Here is a 26,876-nt window from a genome sequence, read left to right as displayed (position 1 = left end):
GTTTTGCCTGCCTCAAAAGAACCCCAAAAAATGCCAAAAAAAACGCTAGCGTCAAAAAAAAAACGCCCAGGTGTGTTTTTGCTGGCATTTTTGGGGGTTTTTTGGAGGCAGGCAAAACATCAGAACTTGTGCACAGTACCACTATACACAAGTTCAGATGTTTTGCCTGCCTCAAAAGAACCCCAAAAAAATGCCAAAAAAAAACCGCTAGCGTCAAAAAAAAATGCCCAGGTGTGTTTTTGCTGGCATTTTTTGGGGGGTTTTGGAGGCAGGCAAAACATCTTGCTGGTGAGAAGCCATATGCCTGTCCCGAAGCAACTCAGAGAAATGATCATTTCTCTATAGCGGTCACCCTGCTATGGAAGGGTTTTGTCACCCTTCCATAGCAGTCACTGTCAGTTAACCCTACACTACACTACGGTCCCTTTACACTTAACACTTTCCCTACAGAAACTAAATTTTTGAAGCTAACTTAAGTGTAAAGGAGCACTCTAACTACACTAGATATCCCTTTCCTCACACTAAAAATAGCTAAATAACACTTTGTAACACATTAGAACAGAACAGCATTCCGCTCTCTTCCATGTCCCGTACAAGAATGCTAGGAATTTGGCGGGGGCGATCTTATATACTGGGGGGCGTATTCACTAATGATTGGTCTAGGGACCCCCTAGTCACTCCAATCACATTCCTAGCATTCTCCTGCCCCCTCAATTGGCTTTTGCTAATGGTTCTGGTCCAATCACGGGCTTTTAAAGCCCATTTCCTGAAGCATTGCATTTTGGTCGGTTCTGGTTGCCGAATTCCGAACTTTTTGGGCATTTTTTAGCATAATGGAGATTGTTGCATTACTTTATATTACACCATATTTGCGATGCGGTCTTACAACACAATTTTTTGGGAAAAAATACACTTTTATTTTAATCTATATTAACAAAATGCAAATGTCTCCGCGTCCAGTTTCCCTGTGTCCGTGGGATTGCGCATGTGCCCCATGGAAAGCCGTTGAGACTTCGGGCGGCTGGCCGAAGAGACTTCGGACGGCCGGCCAAAAATGTTGAAGCTGCGAGATGGAGAGGCTGCTGGATGCGGGCACTAATCAGGGCTCCCCGGGACCCTAACCACGGGACATGGACCACGATCACAGCGGAGCCGTGCTGCAGTCTGCCAGCGGTAAGGAGCGGAAAGGAGGGGGGTGTGATGGAGGGGAATGGGGCAGTGTGGTGAGATGGGATGATATTTGGGAAGGTGGTATGAGGAGGATGCTGAGAAGGTGCTGAGCACACAGGAGATCACACTCCATTCTGTGTTATCATCCGAGCACCGGGGCTGATCGCTGGGATCACAGCTCCCTCCTGCAGGTGACAGGCAAAGTTTTTTTTTTTTTCTTATTCAGGACATACCAAGTGCAATCAGCACTGAATGTAATATTATTATTATTATTACAAGTCATTGTACAATGGCAGCAGTACTTCTGTAGAAGGGGCACCATTGTCATTTATGTGTACATATCACACTCCATTGGATATAAAGTCTGGGGCTGATTGTTACTTATGGGGGGATTCAAACTGTTGGAAATAAAAAATCAACAAGATTGTCTTTCTGAGCTCAATTTCTTAATTTCACGTTTTTTTCTTTTGGTTCTGATCTCTGTGTGCGGAACTTTGGTGGTGTTCAGTAATTGTATTTCTATGGATTTTAACAACAATGCTATTTAAACTATATATATATATATATATAAATATATATATATATATAAATAAATAAACTGAAAAGGTTTAATAGAGCATGAAAGAAAACAATATTGTACACCAGGAGATTTGTGTAAGTTATAAAATGGGACCTTGATCAACGTTTATATTGTATGAATATGAAAACTCAGGTATTCCAAAACGGAATTGTAAAATGCCACATAACTCACATGTGAAAAAAAGAAAATCAATCTGTGTATAAATGTATATGTGTTAAAAGACTAAAAAAAGAATATAAATAAAGAGAATAGATGGACAAGGGTGAATGGCATAATTTGCAAAAGTCATGCACTCAAAATAAACGAAACTAGGGGGTTACAGCACTACTACCTCATTTATATATGATATACAAAAAATGTGTGTGTATGCTTTTTATATATATATATATATATATATATATATATATATATATATATATATGTGTGTGTGTGTGTGTGTGTGTATGTATGTATATCTTACTATATAAAGTACAAGTGTCTCTGCGTCCAGTCCCCTGTGTCCATGGGATTGCACTACTGCGCATGTGCCCCACGGACAGCCGTTGGGACTTGGAGCGCAGAGACTTCGGGCGGGCGGCCGAAAAAGTGGCGGGTGTGCGCGGGCACGCGGCGGGTGCGCGCTCGCACGCGAGAGCCGCTCGGTCAGCTCTGCGTGTCCCCGATGTTGCTAGGGCAACAGGGACGCTATGCGCAGAGCTGGCTACGTCATGCGGCTCTCGCGTTGTTAGAAAAAAAAAGAGATAAGCGAGAGCCGCTCAGTCAGCTCTGCGCATGTCCCCGACGTTGCTAGGGCAACAGGGACACAGAGCTGACAGAGGCTATAGGACTAAACCAAACAGATACATATATACAATTCAGAAGAAGAGTGTTCAACTCTGCAAGATGAGTTAAACATTACAAAGGCCAAAAGACAAAGAATAGAAAATAGATCTATTGAAGAACAGGAAAATTATGTTAGAAATTCAATATAACCCCCCCCCCCCCAAAAAAAAAAAAACAAATACAAATATTAAAAAAAAAAAACTCTACTGATTTTGTATATTTACAATTGTTTGAAAAGGTTTGCACTTAAGCAACATTTACCGTACCTTAATTGTTTTTGTTTACTACATCAAAAAAAATTAGGAAAGTGACATTTTTCACATTATTCTTCTTTAACATTTCTAAAGAATAAATACGGTAAAATAGAAATCAACTGCATGGTTGTCCACTTTTTTTTGTACTGGAGCAAGTATGTTTTTACAAATGTTTGACCACATATGTTCTAGCGCCCGTTAATTTAACGGGCTTAATGTCTAGTTAAAAAATAATAAACCATAAAAATAGTCCAATTTTTTCTATATTGTGAAAGATAATGTAACGCTGAGTAAATAGATAACCAACATGTCATAGTTCAAAATTGCGCACGCTCGTGGAAGGACGACAAATATTGGTATTTAAAAAATCTCCATAGGAGACGTTTTAATAATTTTTACATGTCGCCAGTTTAGAGTTACAGAGGAGGTCCAGGGATAGAATTATTGCTCTCGCTCTAATGATCGTGGCGATACCTCACAGGTGTGGTTTGAACTCCATTTACATATGTGGGCGCGACTTGCGTATGTGTTCGCTTCTGCGCTTCAGCTCGGAGAGATGGGGCGCTTTAAATGTTTTTTTTCTTACTTATTTTATTTTTTATGTTTACACTTTAAGAAAAATGTTTTGATCACTTTTATTCCTGTTACAAAGAATGTAAACATCCTTTGTCCTTTTTGAAGTGAGATCTGGGCTCAAAAAGACCTCAGATCTTACTTCTACCCTTAAAAGCAAAAACAAAAAATGGGACCTTTAAGGCCATTGGGCGGGAGCCACGTGTGATGTCGCTTCGGTCCTCCAATGCCTTAGAGTCGAGTGGGGGCCACCTTGCCCTCACTTAACTTCCTGCCTGGGACTGCAACAAACCGGATCATTCTCCCCACTACCGAAGGCTTTGGAAAGGGGGAAAAGGACCGGGAAGTGGCGGGGGGGGGCAACTCCCCCGCCACCCATAAAAGTGATCCCACGTTGAACCCACCGCTGGGACCACTTTATGTGAAAGAAGACCGCCGGCCACGTAAGAAAATATTGGGGTTATGGCAGCTATCTGCTGCCATAACACCGGTATTTATCGTCAAAGAACCGACGTATAAATGCAGCGGCCGGTCGGGAAGTGGTAATAGGGTTCACAGTTCGGGTCAGAACTTTTGAGATATTCAAGAGTTCTGGTGCAAATTGAACTGGGTGAACTCTTTAGCCCAGCTTTACCCTTGCCTAACACTCTGCATGACTAAGGGCTAAGGGCAGATGGATTCCAGGAAGTAAATGCTACATGAATCATCTGCCCTTTCTCAAAATGGCCATGACCAAAAATTCTAGGGGGTGTTTTTCAATTTGATTTCTCAGCAAAAAAAAGCATGGAGACACGGATGGATGGATGAATGGATGGATGAGTTTTCTTTGAATATTAAATATGAAATAAAAAGAGAGCTTGTGGTGCTCAGATGCAGTTTAGTTCAGCTTGAACACTTACTGAATTGTCCACTTTTTTCACTTACATTTTGTGTATGACACTGCCACATCAGATGCCATGCTGTCAGTTCATTTGCCAAAATGTGATCAGAACAGATTGCCAACCTCATGACCATCTTGCAGTTTGCAATTTTTCTGGGTAAAAAAAAAGCTGGTGCTTATTTAATTGCTGACCTTATAACTGTGACAAAAATTCTATGCCCGTCTACATTCCACACTCCTGTGGGAGAGCATAGCGTACCAAAATGATACAGTGCATTCCTTATTGTATCTAAGGTTTTGCAGTTTTGTTGTATGAGGTTTCATTCAAAATAGCTTCTAAATGCTTCAGCTATGTGTTTGTTTTTTTGTTGTTTTCCTTTTACTGATAATCATAGGTATTTGTTATTACCACTGTTATTTGTTATTATCACTCAGAGAGGCCATTGGCACATTTTGGTGGCACAGTGGTGTAGTGGTTAGCACTTTCACCTCGCAGCAAAAGGGTCGCTGGCTCAAATACCATCCACGACACTACCTACCTGGAGTTTGCATGTTCTCCCTGTGCCTGAGTGGGTTTTCTCCGGGTACTCTGGTTACCTCCCACACTCCAAAGACATGCTGGTAGGTTAATTGCTTCCTATCTTGACCCTGGTGTATGTACGAATGTCAGTTAGGCACCCTAGATTGTAAGCTCCTTGAGGGTAGGGACTGATGTCAATGTACAATGTATATGTAAAGCTCTGCATAAATTGACGGAGCTATATAAGTACCTGTAATAAATAAAAATAAATAAAATATTATGACTATAGAACGAATGCTGGGTACTGCCATTTTCAAAAATGTCAGAATGGTGGAGTTCCACTTTAAGAAAACATATGACCTGCCATAAAATTTTCCTCCCAGGACATTATATGCTAAGGTAGAACTGTAAGCAATTTTATAGTGTAGCTAAGGCCAACTTTTTCTGAATGTAGTTACAGGACAATAAAATACATGATATAATAATTCTATTTGCCGTAGACATTAAATCATCAGCCTACTGGAACAGCTTGTACCTACCACTATGCTTGTGTTTGATTGATTCATTAGCACTGGTCTCATATCATAAATTTAGCCCTCGACTAAAGCTATGGAATAATCATTTCTCCTCAGCGACAGGAAATTCCAGTTCCTAGCATCAGCTACAATCAGGACAATCAATCAGCAGTTCATTCGTTTTTGGGGATATGTCCAAAAACCTTGCGTTAAGGATTGAGAGATATTTCTCTATTCTTTCTTCCTGACATGTACTGAATAAATTATAATCAGGCTGCTGGTCTGATTATTCCTACCATAGCAATGACTCTGCAATAATCTCTACTGCTAGGGGCAAATCTTTTACACATGACTCTATAGCATTATTATTACACTGTAGGATCTGTGGCTCTCCAACCATTTATGAAACATTTCAAACAATTAAACAATAAAGTGTTCCTAAACCCGGGACCCTGCATTCACCATATCTGGTCTCCCACAGAACTCAGAACATGGAAATGCAATTATTTTAGTAAATATAAACTGCTAAATGTGATAATAGAAAATTATATTGCGCTCAGCCAATAATGTCCACAATGAAAAGTGCACTAGTGCAAATATAAATAAATAAATAGATGAATAAATAAGTGAGTAAATAGATAATAAAGTCCTTTGTGCTTATAAACATCAGAGGTAGTTAAATGGTTAACCGCAGCAATTGATAAAAGCACAGACTTGATAGAAGTGGAATCTTAAACCTTCACCTCCACACTTTCACCCAGTGCTCTTAATAAATACTCCTTACCAGAAGGATATGACCCCTTAATTATAGGGGGTCACAAAAAGCATTGGTATCCACAAGGAATCCGGACCATCCACATCGCATTCTCTCACCAGCAAGGATGTATGATCGGGTTAAATATGGAACTCCAAGTCTCAGGACATATAAGGGGTAACAAAAAAGCTCTCATGGTGCAGTATGTCAGCATAATTAAACATTTTATTGTTACATGTTGCACTTACTACAATCCATAGGAAATTCCGCCTTTAAATCAATCACAATTCTCGGTTGTTGGAGTAATGAACGCCGCTCCACGACTGCGTTCCGCCAACCCGGAAGTCTACGGCCTCACGTTCCCTTTGGTTGGCGGAACGCAGGCGCGGAGCGGCGTTCATTACTCCAACAACCGAGAATTGTGATTGATTTAAAGGCGGAATTTCTTATGGATTGTAGTAAGTGCAACATGTAACAATAAAATGTTTAATTATGCTGACATACTGCACCATGAGAGCTTTTTTGTTACCCCTTATATGTCCTGAGACTTGGATTTCCATATTTAACCCGATCATACATCCTTGCTGGTGAGAGAATGCGATGTGGACGGTCCGGATTCCTTGTGGATACCAATGCTTTTTTTGACCCCCTATAATTAAGGGGTCATATCCTTCTGGTAAGGAGTATTTATTAAGAGCACTGGGTGAAAGTGTGGAGGTGAAGGTTTAGGATTCCACTTCTATCAAGTCTGTGCTTTTATCAATTGCTGCGGTTACCCATTTAACTACCTCTGATGTTTATAAGCACCAAGGACTTTATTATCTATTTATTCACTTATTTATTCATCTATTTATTTATTTATATTTGCACTAGTGCACTTTTCATTGTGGACATTATTGGCTGAGCGCAATATAATTTTCTATTATCACATTCATCACGTAAATACGTTGTTTGTTTGCAGCTCCCAGTGCGGAAGATATTCCCACATATTTATTTATTTATTTATTTATTTATCCACTCATTCACGTTTTAAAGTTCACAACACTAAAGCAGCTACCAAAGCCTTAGTGTATTCATACCATATTTATAATTTTAAAGTGTGTTCACCCATTTCACGCAGTTCCTTTTGGTAATCACCAAATTCTTTTCATAAACTGCTAAATACCTTTTCTCATCAGCAGTCAAAGCAGTCTTGTGACTTCTAACAGTGTCCAGCCAAGCACTGGTTAAACCCTGTAGGAGGAGTTTTCTGACAGTCCTATGAGATGGCAAGACCCCTGACCCTCTGTCTGTACAGTGCTGATTGGCCCTGTGCTGATCAGATGCACTCTCCCAAGAAAAAAAATTAAATAAAACCTCTCTAGCAATACACACCAAACTGAGCATGTGCAGCCTGACTCTATAGACTCTATGTTATCAGAAAATTATCAGGGGACAGTGGAAGCAGGGGAGGATTGAGGAAGCCAGGATCAAACAGCTTTTTTACACAATGCACTGGAACCCCTTAGGTTCCACAGTGAGTGTCACAAGCATACTTTACTCCAAATACAGACTGATTTACAGTTGTGGGTTTAGTAACACTTTAATGCTATATCCCAATAAATGCTGTCACTTTAACCACTTCTGGATCGGAAAGATTTACCTCGCCTAATGACCAGGCCATTTTTGCGATACGGCACTGCATTACTTTAACTGACAATTGCACGGTCTTGTGACGCTGTACTAAGATAAAATTGATCTCCTTTTTTCCAACAAATAGAGCTTTCCTTTGGTAGTATTTGATCATCTGTGAATTTTTATTTTTTGCGTTATTAACAAAAAAATAGTGACAATTCTGAAAAAAAAAAAAAAACAACAATCTGTTTTTACTTTCTGCTATATAACATTCTCAATAAAAACAAATGTAAAAATCTAATTTTTTGCATCATTTTAGGCCAATTTGTATTCTGCCACATATTTTTGGGAAAAAAATCCCAATAAGTGTATACTGATTGGTTTGCGCAAAAGTTATGGCGTCTACAAACTAGTTTTGAAAGATTTATGTTATTTTTATTTATTTTTTTACTAGTAATAGCGGCAAACCGCGATTTTTAGCAGGATTGCAACACTGCGGCGGACAGATCTGGTAGGTAACTGACATTTTTGACACTTTTGGGGGGACGATCAGTGACATTACTACAGTAATCAGTGCTAAAAATATGCACTGCTACTGTACTAATGACACAGGCAGGGAAGGGGGGTTAACACCAGGGGCAATCAAAAGGTTAAATGTGTCCCTAAGGGGTGCTTTCTAACTGTGGGGGATGGGCTTTTTGCATGAACACAGAGACACGTGTTCCTAAATAAGAGGAACACAGGATTTCTGTGTTCATAATTGACAGCACAGCGGCAGACCGCCATTCTGTCTCCATGGGGAGCGATTGCGGGTGCCTGGCGGCAATAGCAATTGATCGCTTTCCCTGTGGTGAATAGGTGCGTGCGCACCCGCTTGTGGTCCCGTGAAGCAATGTACAGTTACATCGTTTCACGGGACAGAGCTGACCTGCCACAGTAAAACTACGGCGGGTGGCCATTAAGTGGTTAAACTGCTAGTGCTGCTTTAACCACAATTATGTATTGACCAGTTCCTATGTGGCTGGGAACACTCAACAATCCTCCATTCAGTACCCCCCTTGCAAAGAAATGAAACAGATGCAAGTTTAAAACAGAATGGTTATTTATATCTTCAGAATAACTCTTTACAGGAATAAAATTGAAAAGCGTAGGTGGATTACTTTGTACACAGCTTCAAGTAATTACATTTTGTTACAAAATGATAAATACTCCATTCTGGTGCCTAACTTCAATAAAACAGTCCAAAGTTGTATAGCACATTTGCAGCAAATGCCCATGAACTGCTCAGTACTATGGGGTATGACATTCCGATAAACACCTTAGAACACTGTATGCACTTTTAATGGCAATCACGGCTGCTATATCGGCACTCTGAGAAGGTATTGTGCATCTAGGGAGGATTTAAGTCCCATAACTTAATGTCACTAGAACACTACCTATTGACAACCTGAACATTCATTGCATTCCTTGGTACAAACAGTTCAATTGAGCCAACATGACATTATGTAGCAATTAAGGGAAAGTTGCTTTTATCTTCAGTTGTTACCTTTTCAACAATATCCCCTTATCCATAGTTTTCCACACATCTAAAGTTTTCCATAGTTTTCCACACATTACATATTTTAGACATTGCATACACATTACATATTTTCCATAATTTCCTTTATAAAGGGAATCGAATGCAAAATTTGTAAAATATTATCAATCGTTTTTAGTGCATCAATCCAAAAAGCAATGGTAATGTACAAAGGGTAGTTATCAAAAAGAATAGTTACTAATATTATAACTACCCTTTCTAATGCTAGCCAATCAGATTTTTTTTATCATGTTATTATTATCAGTGGTGTATGTACCGATACTCCCATAGGAGACGCAGGAATTACTGTCCAGGTTCTCCCAAATTCACCCCCACAGCCAGGTACACAGTAGGCTCATTCTCCAAAGACCATTCTAGGGGATGTTGTTTTTGTTGTTTCTTTATTTTTAGAGAACTTGGAAAGGGATGAGGGAAGTGATAGCATACTCCATCATAAGAACTAAGTACAACTGAGGACTTAAAGTGTTACTAAACCCAGGAGCCTGCATTCACTATATCTGATCCCCCACAGAACATGGAAATGCAATTATTTTAGTAAATATAAACTGCTAAATACCCTTTCTCATCAGCAGTATATAGCAGTCCTATGACTTCTATCAGTGTATTGTAAAAAATTGTAGGAAGATCATTCTATTATGTCCTATGAGGCTGCAGGACCCTTGACCCTCTGCCTGCATAGTGCTGACTGGCCCTGTGCTAATTACATGAACCCTCCCAAGAAAAAAAAAAAACTCTAGCAATACACACCAAACTGAGCATGTGCAGTGTGCCCCCAGGGCTCTGTACTATCAGCAAATGGTTTGGGGACAGGCTCAAACAGCATTTTTACACAATGTGGAGGATTAACCCCCTTGGTTCCACAGTGAGTATAACAAGTATGCTTTACTGCATTTACAGTCTGATTTTACTGTTTTGGGTTTAGTAGCACTCTAATCTTCTTTTCTGCTTAAGTAGTAGAGAGCCAGTAGAACAAAGTCCATATTTTTTTAGTAAACAAGTATCGGAACAGAGCTCTTCAGGACATCAGCCAGTGTCCCCTTTAACAGACTCACAGCTGACTATAAATAGGCACCAGAGGTGTAGCTAGAGCACAAGATCCCCAAGATCCAGCAATATCTGTACTCACAAGGCCCCAAGGACAGATGGATGCCTCCTTCCAATCTTCCAAGCACTGCCCTCCAGTGACACTAGACAGATCTGTGGCAGACAGTTACCCTCAGTCAGCGTCTTCTAAGCACCGGGGTCTCTGCATTCCTCCCTTAGATTGCCCACCTGAGGTCTCCACATGGCAGCCTGTGTCTGAGAGGACAGGGCCCCCCCTCAGGCTGGACTGCTCCACTTTTGGACAAGGCCCAGAGCTCTGTGTGCTCTAAGAATAAATACAGTCTCCCAGCCTCTCTGGGATAGGCTGGGGCTGCATCAATATACATGCTGATATCTGCATTGCTCCACACCTATCATCCAGAAACTTCTCAAGTTGCCTGGATAGAGGGGTTGCTATCCAGCAGACTAGCAGCAGCAGAGCACACAGATCAGGCCTGAATAAACAATTGCAGCTTAATGAGTACAGTGAGCCAAACTTTGCTTTTACCTCAACCAAAAATGTACCTGTTTTTTTTTTTTTTTTTACTGTAAGTGCCCCTGTTGGAGAGACTGAACCACTTTCTGCATCAATGATCACAAATGAAGTCAGAGAAAATTTCCCGAATAGTTACAGAAACAGTAAAAAAAATAAATAAATAATAATAATAATAATAATAATAGAGATTCTACCTCTTCATGGCCCTATAAAGAAAAAAAAAAAGTAGAGCTTTTACTCCACCAAAAACAAGTCCGCTATGGAATGAGCTGATTATTTAGATATGCACTGTGTTATTCAGGCATAGATTTTTTTCTGTTATAACTCCATTTCTTGTTATCTTCTAAGACCAACAAGATTACATATTTTGTGACCAGAGATCACCTATAATGTGTCTCCTCCCCCTCTATAATAAGCTCTCGACAGATGTTTCCTTGTCCTTTCTTCACACTCTGTTGATAACCATAGCTAAATAATCTACAGTTTAAAGACACAAACATGTCAGGACTCCCAAAATACCATCCCACGTCTTTTATACAGTTGTATTTTTCTGTCTCTATGGTGAGGATTAGCCATAGTCTTTAGTTTTGCATCCTTCTGTAGGCTTGGAACAGCTGGGGCAGCCCTGGGCATGCTGGCTCTTGCTTTTATACTTGTTTAGAAAAAGGGAACTTTCTGAGTTAAACATACATATATCTTATTCAAATTATAGATATCATAAGCTTACATATTTTCCTATTAAACATGCAAGCTAGTCCTCCATATCCCGAAACAGCATTTTGGAATGACCCTAGTTAATGCAGCCTCTGTAGGCTGATGGTTAGTGCAGCCTCTGTAGGCTGTTTATTATCAAGCTTAGAAACACTGCCTAAAATATTATTAAAGCGGAGTTCCACCCTGGGAAATTTTTTTTTAATAAAAATACCCCCGGGACAGTCAGGGCTAGTGCATTCCACAATGGCTAGCCTCTGATCTGTCCCGGGTTGCACTTACCTGCAAGAAGAAATACTTACCTTGAAAATGTATTGTCCAGCGCTGCCATCTCAGGTGTGGGCAGCTTGAAGCCAGCCCGATCCTCTTCTGTGTCCTCTTCCGTCTTCTTGAGTCCCACGATGCACTGCACCAGCCCCGCCGTCACTTCCGGTGCCGCAGCGTCATCCCTGCACAGCTTCTGGGCATGCCCAGAAGCTGTTTAGCAAGGTATGACGGCGCCCGCACCGGAACTGATGTCGGGGCTGGTGCAGGCGCATTGATTCCTGGGAGCGATGACGTTCAGCTCCCAGGAATCATTGCAAGCCAGGAAGTGATGAATCGCCGTGGCCGCCGAGGGGAGGAAGAGGAAGTAAGGTAAGTATATTTTCTTCTAAACCAGGTAAGTAAAAAAAAAAAATTGCGATTATCCATTTGTTTTTCAGGTGACCCGGAGCAAGAAGATGGAGGTAAGTTTAATTTTAGGGTGGAACTCCACTTTAAAAGGGAATAACTGTTGATTTCAAATAACCAAAAGTTCAAAAACATCCCAAACCCACTACCATATACTCTATATACATCCATATGTATACGAAGTTGGCTTTTGAGAATATTTATACCTATGCATTTTCCTGGGACTTAACTTATTGGGAAAATGTATTAAAATTCCCACCCAAAACCAGTAAAGAATATGTTTACACATCAGAATATATCAAAAAATATATTTTTTTTTAAAGAGTATGATGTAACATTTTTTTTTTGTTTTAATGCATTTTTAAAATTAAAACACAGCATATTTGAAATAAAGGGTAATAATGACAGCCAGGGTCTGAAGCTGTAGACTAGGTGTGTTCTGTAAAATAAATGTAATTTTAGAAGTTTAGAAGTGCTGTGCGATGTGATCTTTTACACGGTGACTCCTGGTGGTTTAGTCGCCTACAAGACTGTGCTGCCACTCTCAACAAGTCAGGGAAAACATACATGAAACTCTAAAAAGAAGGGAAAATAGAGGGTGCATCAGCCTAGTACATTATCCTTTGCAACGATTTATTCAATCATGCATCATACTCACAAACCAAGAAGAGATATAAGCAAATTGAAAAGTCCAAGTCCCCCAAGTTCTCCATTCAGCATGGTCTTATGGTTAAAGACAGTCCTGGAATGAAGACCTCCAAAAATAGCTGACACGTTTCGAGGGTGTCCCCTCTTCTTCAGAGCTTAATAAAGCAAATGTACCCTGCCACTCAATGCAATCCAAGACACCCAGGGATGACGTGCGCACCTGCTGTATTGCCATATGAATGTGTCTTGGTGAAAAAGTTAGATGAAGGAAAACTTGCAAGAGAAAATAAAAGAGTGGGTGGGAGAGATCAGGGTGAGGAAGGCAAAAGAAAAGGGAATAGGGACCACTTGGCAATATAAAATCACCTCATTTTCTGTACTAGCTTGAAAACCTCACTCAGGAGAGTCAGGGTTAATTGGTAATTAACTATATATATTAAGTCCAGAATTTTTTATTTTTTTTTTTATAGTTGTCCAATATAGTTTTTAGATACTAGGCCATTTAATTTTTAACCTGGGCTGGTGTCGGTGGCTTGGACCTAAAAATTCCAACACTGGAACTGAAGTGTCTTTTAAAGGCTTCTTGAAGTTTGCTGAAAGCTTCAAAAAAATTACTGTACATGCTGCAAGCTGAAGCTATTGTGAAAAATACCTTATTCAAAGTTGAAATGTTGCCTGCCTCAGAGGAACCATATACCATTCCTATAAGAGTTAATTGTCTGCTTCCACGGGCCATCATTTCCCAAATCTGGAGTTAGATTCCAAGACCAGTTTCTCACTTCTGGGCACATGCAATTGGGTGGTGGCACACTGATTCCAAATTAATGAACAAAGGAGGTTAAGGAAAGGGATGCATTGGTGTGCTAAGGGTATTTTGCTGAAAGTTTTTGAGCTGCAAATTTTAAAATAGTTCAGAGGGTGGAACTTTACGGGAGAAATGTAAAGAAGGAAACAATAAGACCCGAGGTAAAATCATATATTGATCTGAGGTCCTGTCTAATCCTCTAAACCCGGTAGAAAGGAATAATTATGACCAGGGGTTATGAAAGAAGATTAGTTCTAATATAACAATTATTTGACATTATCCCACACCTTTAATTAATGTTTCATAATAGGGTCAGTGATATTATTATAAACAGGTGGCAGTGTTCAGGTATCAATGGCTATTGGGGCTGCTTAAAATGCTTCTAAGGTGACCCAAAGGGGGTATTAAAAGTGGTATCAGGACAATATCCCCCCGGAAAACATCCCCCTGGACATAATCCCCCCGGGACAACATCCCCCCGGATAATATCCCCCCAGGACAACATCCCCCGGGCAATATCCCCCGGGACATAGGGTTAGAGGGTTAGGGTTAGAGAGGGGATATTGTTTAGGGGGATATTGTCCAGGGAGGATATTGTCTGGGGGGATATTGTGGGGGATATTGTCCTAGAATCATTAAAAGTTGTGTGGTACACCGTTAACAGGTAATTTGGGACAGCCATGTAATAATCTGTAGTTTGTTGGCTAAACATGGCTCTTACGTTTTATGAGCATGCTGTATATAGGGATTGCTTAAGAGTGAGTCACTGAGAACCCATCATGCATCCTGTGGTTTAGTATATAGACTGTTCAGTAATAATTTTAGAGCACTGTGGTCAGACCAAGAGATATTGACAGGCTTGCACACTTGCACTTGTGGCAAAAGGGTTCAAGAAACAATTTTGCAAAGCACATTATGACAATGTAAATGTAGGGTTAAGAATACCAGGTAAACATTTGTTGGGATAGAGATCCCCCCAGCAGTCCAACAGATGTTAATGCTATAGGAGTTTAATGAGCAAAGTGAGTGACCAATTAATTCGTTTTAGGTGAGTGGATGATGGAGTGGTGTGCTTAAAGTGTTTGTGAAGCCTTTTTTTGTAAAATAACAAACATATTATACTTACCTACTCTGGGCAATGATATTCAACATAGCAGCTCTGAACCTCCTCTCCTGGGGTACTCTGCCAGTGCTCTTTGTTCCTCCTGTTCTTTGTGTGCCCCCATAGCAAGCTCCTTGCTATGGGGGCACACACCTGTGGACCTGATCCTGAGCTAGGCTGTGTACTTCTATTGACACACACAGCAAGGCTCAGCCCCGCCCCCTGCTCACAGGATTTGACTGGCAGCAGCAGGAGTCAATGGTTGTTTATTTGGGGAGTGTAACCCTAGTATGCTCAAAGATAATACATTCAGCAGCATAATGTATGGTGATACTAGTTGAGTTTGCCGCAGGGTCTCCCTGTAAGCAAGGGGTGTGCAGAGGAAAACAATGTGAAAGAAAAAAATTAAAATTAAAACCATGGAGCTGTAGATGTAGAACAAATATGTTCAGACTTGTAAGTGTGTCACCATAATGGCGATGCCATCTATGCAATCATTCATTTAGGCGGTATAGTGTGAATGACAAGTGGGATGGCAGTGTCCACCACCCATTAGCACCTAATGTCGCTAGAGTGATAAGTGTGAAAAACAGAGATAATACTTTTATCTTAAAGAAGATTTTGCATTTCGAAAGCAAATGTGTAAAAGGGAAAGACATTATCTGAGAGGGTGATTTGGATTGCAGGTAAAAGCAATTGACCATGCAGCAGCTCATTAAATCACACAATATTTTCCAAATGCAAGTTATATTCAGAATTTCAACACATTATGCAGGAAGGCAAAAGAGGTGAAGGTCTACCACTGCCTATTTTTCTGCTCCAGACAAGAGTGTGCCTACAATTTTCACAGTGGGTGTTACATAAAACATAAATAATATTAGAGGGCACCACACAGAGCAAGAAATATGAGACTGCTCACCACAAGGCTGAAGGTTACTGTCACCCACAGTATGCAGTCTGGGGTTATTGTGAGTGGAAGAAGGGCTGTATACAAAAACATACAAGGTCCTTGAAAAAGTTGGTAGCAGCTGTACAGCAAAGCAGAAGTGTGACTGTACCTAGAAACTATAGCTAGCCTCCATTTAAACAGTGGCTTTAGCTCAGATAATATAAACTCACAATCCACCCCCAAAGGGGCTGGTAAACATTAAATCCACAAAGAAAGAGCCTATGGATACATTTAGTAATGGAGGGGTATTACATGAGTCGGACTTGAAGTATGCCACATATTAGTTATGGATAAGGGGCAATAAATATATATATATATATATATATATATATATATATATATATATATATATATATATATATGTGTGTGCGTGTATGCAGAGATGTATAGTAACTAAGTAGAACTACTTCACTACTGTACTTTATTACCGAAAGGCGGTATCTGTACTTTCCTAGAGTAGAATTTTTTTCTCCTACTTCCACTTTTACTTCACTACATATTTTCAATGATTTCAATACTTCTACTCCGATATTTTTTTTTTTTGGTGCTGCATAGTTACTCGTTACAATTATAAAAATTACCACTGCCAGAACAGTAGATGGCAGGTTTCATGAAGCTCAAAACATGTGTATTATCAGCGTATACGAAAATAAAAGCTACTGTATGTATAAATAAAAGCTGCATTTGAAATAATAAAAAACAATATGATGTTCAAACTTTTGACTTCTTTCTTTAATAACTACATAACACAGTACTTGTACTTTTACTTTCAGTACTTGAGTAGCATTTTTTTTTTTTCAAAACTACTGGTACTTTTACTTTCAGTACTTGAGTAGCAAAATTTTTAAAAAAAACTACTTGCAATACTTAAGTACAAAAAATGTTGAATACTTTAGTATTTCTACTCAAGTCACTTTTTGTTCGAGCACTTCCACTTCTACTCAAGTCACTTTTTGATCAAGCACTTGTACTTTTACTCAAGTATGGGTTTCGAGTACTTTATACAACTCTGCGTGTATGTGTATATATATATATATGTCCAAATAGAGGGTGAGTAAGTCCTCTTGTCTCAGTGTTCATGGTGGGAGAAGTGTCAATAATCCACCAACCAATTTATAACAAGATGCAAGGACACAATTTTCAATACAATCGTTCACTTCATGTCAAATCTTCATACAAACATCAGTGAATATATATATATATATATATATATATATATATATATATAAATATATATATACTCTATAGGGTTGAAGTCAGGACTCTGTGCAGGCCAGAGACAAGTTCCTCAGCTCCAAACTCGCTCATCCGTGTCTTTATGGACCTTGCTTTTGCTTTGTGCACTGGTCCAAATCATTTGTTGAAGGGGGGATTATGATGTGGGATTGTATTTCAGGGGTTGGGCTTTGCCCCTTAGTTCCAGTGAAATTAACTCCTAAGGCGTCAGCATACCAAGACATTTTGGACAATTTCATGCTCCCAACTTTGTGGTAACAGTTTGGGGATGACCACTTCCTGTTCCAACATGACTGCGCACCAGTGCATAAAGCATGGATGAGAGCGAGTTTGGGATGGTGGAACTTGACTGGCCTGCACAGAGTCCTGAACACACCTTTGGGATTAATTAGAGCGGAGACTTTGAGCCAGGCCTTCTTGTTCAACATCAGTGAATGACCTCACAAATGCGCTTCTGGAAGAATGGTCAAACATTCCCATAGACACACTCCTAAACTTTGGGAACAGCCTTTCCAGAAGAGTTGAAGCTGTTATAGCTCCAAAGGGTGGGCCAACTCAATTTCAAACACTACAGACTAAGACTGGGATGCCATTAAAGTTCATGTGCGTGTAAAGACAGGTGTCCCAATACTTTTGACAATATAGTATATTTTATAACAGAATCCCAGTTACCCCAGCTAAAATCTACGTGTTATTGCCCAAGTAATGAGAGAAAGGCAGGTAACAACTGTTTGGAAGGATTAAATGAACAGCAGGCAAACAATTTATGGTTCAGAAAGAAGCTTTATGCCTGATTAATGTGGGCATGAGGATTGTCCATGGCAGCTCATCAGCCTATGAATCATGGTGGCAGAATAGTTAGCCTACGAAGCATGGTGGCAGAAGAGTTCTGAGAAATATTATGGTAATACTGTTCAGTGTTTTTGAGCAGTGTGTGATGTAGAGGGAGAAAGGGGACATGTTCTATAAATTATCCCTTCTAGGTCCCGGATATCGCCAAGTGGTTAGCAGAAATAGGGAGAGATTTCAGTGGCCATTATTTGGTCCCATGGTAATAGTGACAAGAGTGCAAAGCAGTAAACATACTCGAGTGGCCAACTGAGTAGAATTTTCTGGTAGGATGCAACCTGACAGGGTTAATGTTCCCACTACATGCAGTGGGCTGCTTAACCTCTTTTCAACAGTTATGCCCATTAAATTTTGAAGACAAGTATTCTAGGAATGGAATGAGTAGTATTTGACTTGTGCAATTTGTCCCTGGGGGTAATCTGTACATCTAGTTGAATCTGTTGTTTTTAGCATATTTAACTGACAAAAACATATCCATACTTAAGAAAGCAGGTGTGTTTTTCAGGCATTTGTGTTGATAATGCTTTACAAACTCAGTTCTTAGGGATGTTCTACACCTTGTTTGGGTAAATTTTACCAAAATCTTAAACTATGCAATGTAAGCATATAAAGTGTCAGATTTTGACACTTTGACTATTTTCTAAATATAAACTAGTACATAGCATTGTCTTTATTCATTTACTGTATATAACATGTTTCAAAGCAAAGCAAAGTATTCATTTTCAACCTGAAGAATGTCTCTGTCTGTATAAATGTACAGATTGTAAGCTGTCTAGACTATTACTAAAGATGGTTACACATACTCAGTATGCCCTGTATGTCTAGGTAAATATTATAAAAACAGCTATGTCTGGTATGTGAGAATAAAGGTGCTTTATCATCAGGTGCCATTGGCAGTTTGAGTCATGACGGACAGTGATCATAGTCTATTTCTATAGAGATCCTATTCTATTTCTTTGCATTAACAACTAGTACAGCAATTTGGAACACCCGTAGTAGTGGTCTAATCCTTCTCATAGGGAGGTGAAGATCGAGGTCTTTGGGGTTAGCTGGATGTCATAATGTTTATTTGTTCACAGGGGAACATGCAGCCCATCAAACACTGTAATTCCTAAATGACTGCTTGCAGAGAGATTTTCAGCTCCTAGAACACTATTGTTTCATATGTCTGACCCCATAGGCCAACCTGACTAACTAACGACAAAATAATAGACTCCAGTTTAAAGTAACGCTGACATAAGCAAAACATGGGAGAAAAAAGGGGAATTGGGACTTTAAATGAGACTCCTGACCAACAGAGTCTCCATCCCTGATGCATTAAAGCAAAACATTTGAATAAAAATAAAAACAAGTTGGGACTTTATATGAGGTGTGTTCAGCCAAAGGAGTAGAAAAGAATACATATTGAGAAAAACCAAAAGGATAATATTAAATTGTATGTTTATTGACCGTCAATAGACCAGGTGATAGTAAAACCAAAATGCTCAAATAAAACATGTGACCCATGGTAATGGGGTAAACATGAGTGAAACATAGGTAAATACACATGATCTAAGACACAGGTACAGAGTAATGCAATATTTTCCTGGTACACACAAATAAGTAGACTAGAATGAGGTCCTAAACAAGAAGATAAAATGACAGCTTGTATTGGATGGAATTGCCTGTATTAAACTCTACGCGTTTCGTGAAAACTTTCACTTCATCAGGAATAGGCATAATTCGGATGTCTAAAGAGAATATACATAAATGAGCAACAGTACATAAGGTAAACAGGTAAACCTCCCAAATCTAACCTTTATAAGCAAAACATGGCCACTGCTATTGTTAACATTTTCTTCTAAAAATTCCACTTGCTTGGCTCTGATGCAGACTCTCTTCGGGTCTAATCACTGGACCAGAACAACTATGCAGATAAGGACTTATGACTAGAGTTGAGCAGACACCTGGATGTCCGTGTTCGGCGGGTTCGGCAGAACTTGAAAAAAAAGTCCTGGTCCGTGTCCCGGACTTTTTCCGAACTTTACCCGGACACCGAACCCCATTGAAGTCAATGGGGACCCAAACTTTCAGGCACTAAAATGGCTCTAAAACACCAATGGAAAGGGCTAGAGTGCTGAAAATGGCAGCAAAACGTAGTTAAGAGCATGGCAAGTGCTCTGGAAACAAATGTGGATAGGGAAATAACTTAAACACAACAAAAAAAACAGAAAAATAAAAAAAAATTCTTCATCTGTGAAGGACGAGGCCCATATGGAGTAGGAGGGAGGTTGAGGTGGTGGTAGATGTGGCGGTGTAGGTGGAATCAGCGGTGGAGGAGGACGAGGTAGCCAACACTGCTTTTTTCAGTCATTTTAAATGAGGGTACACCCCAAAAGAGTGAGAAAGATCAAAAGTAGAACAATGGCTGGGTAAGGTCGGTATCCATCTCTATTCTGCACAAGGTACGGAAAAGTCCTGTGGGATCCATGCCTGGTTCATTTTAATGAACGTGAGATTGTCCACATTGTCTCTGGACAGGCGGCTGCGCTTGTCTGTGATAACGCCCCCAGCCGTGCTAAATACACGTTCAGATAATACACTGGCTGCAGGGCACGCCAGCACCTCCAAGGCGTAAAGGGCAAGCTCAGGCCATGTGCCCAATTTGGAGACCCAGAAGTTGAAGGGGGCAGACCCGTCATTCACTACATGTAGGCGTATGCACACATACTGCTCCACCATGTTGGTGAAATGCTGCCTCCTGCTAAGACGTTCCATATGAGCTGCTGGTGCTGCTGTTTGTTGTGGCGTGCTGACAAAGCTTTTCCACATTTCGGCCATGCTAACCCTGCCTTCTGAGGTGCTGGCGGTGCCCTGGTTGCGTTGGCGACCTCTTCCTCCTCCTCCTCCTCCTCCTCTGCCTTGGCCTTGTGCTTCCACTGTGGCCCCGCTGTCAGGTGGGAATGCCAGCAGCATCGGGTCTACCAGCGTGCGCTTGTACTCGCGCATCTTGCGATCGCGCTCCAGTGAGTGAATTAAGGACGGTACGTTGTCCTTGTAACGGGGATCCAGCAGCGTGGCCACCCAGTAATCAGCACAAGTTAGAATGTGGGCAACTCAGCGGTCATTGTGGAGACACTGCAGCATGTAATCGCTCATGTGTGCCAGGCTGCCCAGAGGCAACGAAAGGCTGTCCTCTGGCGAGGTGTATCGTCCATGTCCTCTGTATCCCCCCAGCCACGCACCAGTGATGGCCATGAGCTGGCCTGGGTGCCACCCTGCTGTGAACATGGTTCCATCTCCTCCTCCATCTCCTCCTCCTCATCCTCCTCATCCTCCAGAACTGTGCCCCTGCTGGACAATTGTGTGTGCAGGAACCCACCCTCGGAGCCCCTTGCGAATGACTGCCCTGAAAGCCTTGGAAATGTTACCTCTTCATCCTCCTCATCCTGTGCCACATCCTCTTCCATCATCGCCCGAATCGTTTTTTGAAGGAGGCATAGAAGTGGGATAGTTAAGCTGACAACGGCGTCATCGGCACTGGCCATGTTGGTGGAGTACTCAAAACAGCGCAACAAGGCACACAGGTCTCGCATGGAAGCCCAGTTATTGGTGGTGAAGTGGTGCTGTTCCGCAGAGCGACTCACGCGTGCGTGCTGCAGCTGAAGCTCCACTATGGCCTGCTGCTGCTCGCACAGTCTTTCCAGCATGTGCAAGGTGGGGTTCCACCTTGTGGGCACGTCACATATGAGGCGGTGAGCGGGAAGGCCGAAGTTACGCTGCAGCGTTGACAGGCGAGCAGCAGCAGGGTGAAAACGCCGAAAGTGCGCACAGACGGCCCGCACTTTCTGCAGCAGCTCTGACATATCGGGGTAATTTTTAAGGAACCTCTGCACCGCCAAATTCAGCACATGCGCCAGGCAAGGGATGTGCGTCAAACCGGCTAGGCCCAGAGCTGCTATGAGATTTCGCCCGTTATCGCACACCACCAGGCCGGGCTTGAGGCTCGCTGGCAGCAACCACTCATTTGTCTGCTGTTCCATGCTCCTCCACAACTCCTGCGCGGTATGTGGTTTTTCCCCCAAACAGGCAAGTTTTAAAACTGCCTGCTGTCGTTTACCCCTGGCTGTGCTGAAGTTGGTGGTGAAGGTGTTACGCTGACCGGATGAGGAGGCGGTAGAGGATGAGGAAGCGGAGTAGGAGGAGTTAGGAACAGGAGGCAAACTGAAGCGCCCTGCAATCCGCGGTGGTGGAAGGACGTGCGCCAAATTGCTATCCGCCTCAGGCCCATCTGCCACTGCATTTACCCAGTGTGCCGTTAGGGAGATATAACGCCCCTGACCGTGCTTACTGGTCCACGTATCGGTAGTTAGGTGGACCTTGGCACAGATGGTGTTGCGCAGTGCACACCTGATTTTTTCCCCCACTTGGTTGTGCAGGGAAGGGATGGCTTGCCTGGAAAAGTAGTGGCGGCTGGGCACGATGTACTGTGGGACAGCCACCGACATAAGGCTTTTAAAACTGTGCGTCTCCACCAGACGGAATGACAGCATTTCAAAGGCCAAGAATTTTGAAATGCTGGCATTCAGGGCCAGGGATCGCGGGTGGGTAGGGGGGTACTTCCTCTTCCTCTGAAGTGTTTGGGAGATGGAAAGCTGAACGCTTCCACGGGACATTGTGGAGATGGTTGGTGACCCAGGTGGTGGTGTTGCTGACAGATCGTCTGTTTGCGGGGTGGCAGGTGCCGGTATCACTACAGATGTGGATGGAGAGGCCGAGACTGCAGCAGAAGAGGAAGCAGGAGGAGCCAGAGACCTTTCTCGGTTTTGAAGGTGTCTACTCCACTGCAGCTCGTGCTTTGCACTTAGATGCCTGATCATGCAGGTTGTGCTCAGGTTGAGAAGGTTTATGCCTCGCTTCAGGCTCTGATTGCACAGGGTGCAAACCACTCGTGTCCTGTCATCAGCACATTTTCTGAAGAACTTCCACGCTAGAGAACTCCTTTGAGCTCGCTTTGGTGCGCTCGTTCCCTTGCTGCGTTGGGCAGTAGCAGGCATAGTGTCTAGGGCACTGCCGCTCCGCTTCTGCACCCTGCTCCCTCTTCTGCTGTGCTGGTGGCTCTGTGCGACCACCGCCTCTTCCTCCAAACTACTCAGGTCACCTGCATGACCTTCATTCCATGTGGGGTCAAGGACCTCATCGTCCTCCACATCATCTTCCACCCAGTCTTCACCCCTGCCCTCCTTGTCGGTCTCCACAATTCTGAATGCTGCAGCAGTTGGCACCTGCGTTTCGTCATCATCGGAGACGTGCTGCGATGGTCCTTCCATGTACTCATCTTGAGAAATAAGTGGTTGGGCATCGCTGCACTCAATCTCTTCCACTTCTGGGGCAGGGCTAGGTGGATGGCCCTGGGAAACCCTGCTGACAGAGTCATCAAAAAGAAGAAGAGACTGCTGCATGACTTGGGGCTCAGACTGCTTGCCTGATTTGGAAGGGGGTGAGGTGAAAGATGGTTGGACATTGGCTGCAGGTGCCAACTCTGACCTTTCTGCAGTAGACTTGGTGGGAGACAATGTGAAGGAACTGGAGGCACTGTCAGCAACCCAATCTACTATCGCCTCTACTTCTTCTGGCCTCATCACTTCTAGAGGCGTATGATGCCCTACCAAATACTGCTGCAGGTTCTGTCGCCTACTCACACTTGAGGAAGGTGTTTCACTTGTGCGTGTAGCTGGCACAGATCGCCACGTCCTCTCCTTGTAACAGGAGCTCTACCAGCAGCACCACGACCCCGGCCACGGCCCCTATTTGACGGTCTCCTCACATTTCTGTAATTTATGATCTTGCCCTAGAAAGGTGTTTATTGAATAGCAGAACAAAACAACAACAGTATCGCACGGGTGTATCTCACAGTCAAATATGCAAACTATGCCGCAATTAAATTTTTTTTACCCCAAAAGGGTGTATATTGAATAGCGGAATAGAAAAAAGGATAACGGTGTATCTCACACGTACAAACACAGACTAGGCCCCGATTAAAATTTTTTGTACCCTAAAGGGAGGATGAGGAAGAGGAGTAGGAGGAGTTCGGAAAAGGAGGCAAACTGAAGCGCCCTGCAATCCTTGGCGGTGGAAGGAGATGCGCCAAACAAATTTAAAAGGTGTATCTCACACGTACCGATACAGACTATGCCGTAATTTAATTTTTTACACTCCAAAAGGGTGTATATTGAATAGCGGAATAGGAAAAATTTTATAATACGGTGTATCTCACACGTACAAACACAGACTAGGCACCGATTACAATTTTTTGTACCCTAAAGGCAGGATGAGGAAGAGGAGTAGGAGGAGTTCGGAACAGGAGGCAAACTGAAGCGCCCTGCAATCCTCGGCGGTGGAAGGAGATGCGCCAAACAAATTTAAAAGGTGTATCTCACACGTACCGATACAGACTATGCCGTAATTTAATTTTTTACACTCCAAAAAGGGTGTATATTGAATAGCGGAATATGAAAAATTTTATAATACGGTGTATCTCACACGTACAAACACAGACTAGGCCCTGATTAAAAATTTTTGTATCCTAAAGGCAGGATGAGGAAGAGGAGTAGGAGGAGTTCGGAACAGGAGGCAAACTGAAGCGCCCTGCAATCCTCGGCAGTGGAAGGAGATGCGTCAAACAAATTTACAAAGGTGTATCTCACATGTACCGATACAGACTATGCCGTAATTTAATTTTTTACACTCAAACAGGTTGATTATTGAATAGCGGAATAGGGAAAATTTTACAAAACGGTGTATCTCACACGTACAAACACAGACTAGGCCCTGATTACAATTTTTTGTACCCTAAAGGCAGGATGAGGATGAGGAGTAGGAGGAGGTCCGAACAGGAGGCAAAATGAAGCACCCTGCAATCCTCGGCGGTATGAGATGCGCCCCAAAAATTGGAAAGGTGTATCTCACACGTACCAATACAGACTATCCCGCAATTTAATTGTTTTTACCCCAAGGGTGAAGATTGAATAGCGGAATAGAAAATATGATATCAAACGGTGTATGTATCTCACAAGTACAGACCCAGACTAGGCCCTGATTACTATTTTTTGTACCCCCAAAGGCAGGATGAGGAGTAGGAGGAGGTCCGAACAGGAGGCAAACTGAAGCACCCTGCAATCCTCGGCGGTATGAGATGCGCCCCAAAAATTGGAAAGGTTTATCTCACACGTACCGATACAGACTATCCCGCAATTTAGTTGTTTTTACCCCAAGGGTGTAGATTGAATAGCGGAATAGAAAATATGATATCAAAAGGTGTATGTATCTCACACGTGCAGACCCAGACTAGGCCCAAATTACAATTTTTTGTACCCCCAAAGGCAGGATGAGGAGTAGGAGGAGTTCGGAACAGGCAGGAGGCACACTGAAGCACCCTGCAATCCTCGGCAGTATGAGATGCGCCCCAAAAATTGGAAAGGTGTATCTCACACGTACCGATACAGACTATCCCGCAATTTAATTGTTTTTACCCCAAAGGTGTAGATTGAATGACGGAATAGAAAATATGATATCAAAAGGTGTATGTATCTCACACGTACAGACCCAGACTAGGCCCAGATTACTATTTTTTGTACCCCCAAAGGCAGGATGAGGAGTAGGAGGAGTTCAGAACAGGCAGGAGGCACACTGAAGCACCCTGCAATCCTCGGCGGTATGAGATGCGCCCCAAAAATTGGAAAGGTGTATCTCACACGTACCGATACAGACTATCCCGCAATTTAATTGTTTTTACCCCAAAGGTGTGGATTGAATAGCGGAATAGAAAATATGATATCAAAAGGTGTATGTATCTCACACGTACAAACCCAGACTAGGCCCAAATTACTATTTTTTGTACCCCCAAAGGCAGGATGAGGAGTAGGAGGAGTTCGGAACCGGCAGGAGGCACACTGAAGCACCCTGCAATCCTCGGCGGTATGAGATGCGCCCCAAAAATTGGAAACGTGTATCTCACACGTACCGATACAGACCATACCGCAATTTAATTGTTTTTACCCCAAGGGTGTAGATTGAATAGCGGAACAGAAAATATGATATCAAAAGGTGTATGTATCTCACACGTACAGACCCAGACTAGGCCCAAATTACTATTTTTTGTACCCCTAAAGGCAGGATGAGGAGTAGGAGGAGTTCGGAACAGGTAGGAGGCACACTGAAGCACCCTGCAATCCTCGGCAGTATGAGATGCGCCCCAAAATTTGGAAAGGTGTATCTCAGACGTACCAATACAGACTATCCCGCAATTTAATTGTTTTTACCCCAAGGGTGTAGATTGAATAGCGGAATAGAAAATATGATATAAAATTGGGGATTTTTCAATAGCACATGTGAACAGCAGTGTCTTATATCAGTCAGCTCTGCTGCAGGCTATGGAGGGAAAAAAAAAAGAAAATTCCCCTTTTAAGTTTGTAATTTTTAAATAGATTAGTACAGACTATGCCAGAATTTATTTTTTTTAACCCAAAAGGGTGTATATTGAATAGTGGAATAGAAAAAAGTGTATAAATTTTGAAATCACTCAATAATAGCACATGTGAACACAGCAGTGTATTATCACAGTCAGCAGCACTGAAGGAAAAAACGCTGCACACAACTGACTGATAAAAAAGATTTTTTTCTCCCTCCTCCTCAGCTGGCAAAAAGATTGTGTTCACACCACCCCACACACAGCAAAATCGAAGTGGACCACTGACCCTGCCTATTCTCCAGCCTCGCCCTAAAATGATCAATAAGATCGGTCACTGCCGGCACTGCAAACCCTCCACACAGCAAAATCGATTGTAGAACACTGACCCTGCCTATCTCCAGCCTGGCCCTAAAATGATCAATAAGATCGGTCACTGCCGGCACTGCAAACCGCCCCACACAGCAAAATCGATTGTAGAACACTGACCCTGCCTATCTCCAGCCTCGCCCTAAAATGCCCTAACAACTCGCCCTGCCTGCAGCACTCCGACCTGTCCCTGATTCTGAATTCTTTTCGGACACAATATAATTTATGCAG

This window comes from Pelophylax lessonae, assembly GCF_965119305.1.
Source record: "Pelophylax lessonae genome assembly, chromosome: 1".
In the NCBI taxonomy this organism is placed as follows: Eukaryota; Metazoa; Chordata; class Amphibia; order Anura; family Ranidae; genus Pelophylax; species Pelophylax lessonae.
Note: the sequence above shows the minus strand (reverse complement) of the source record.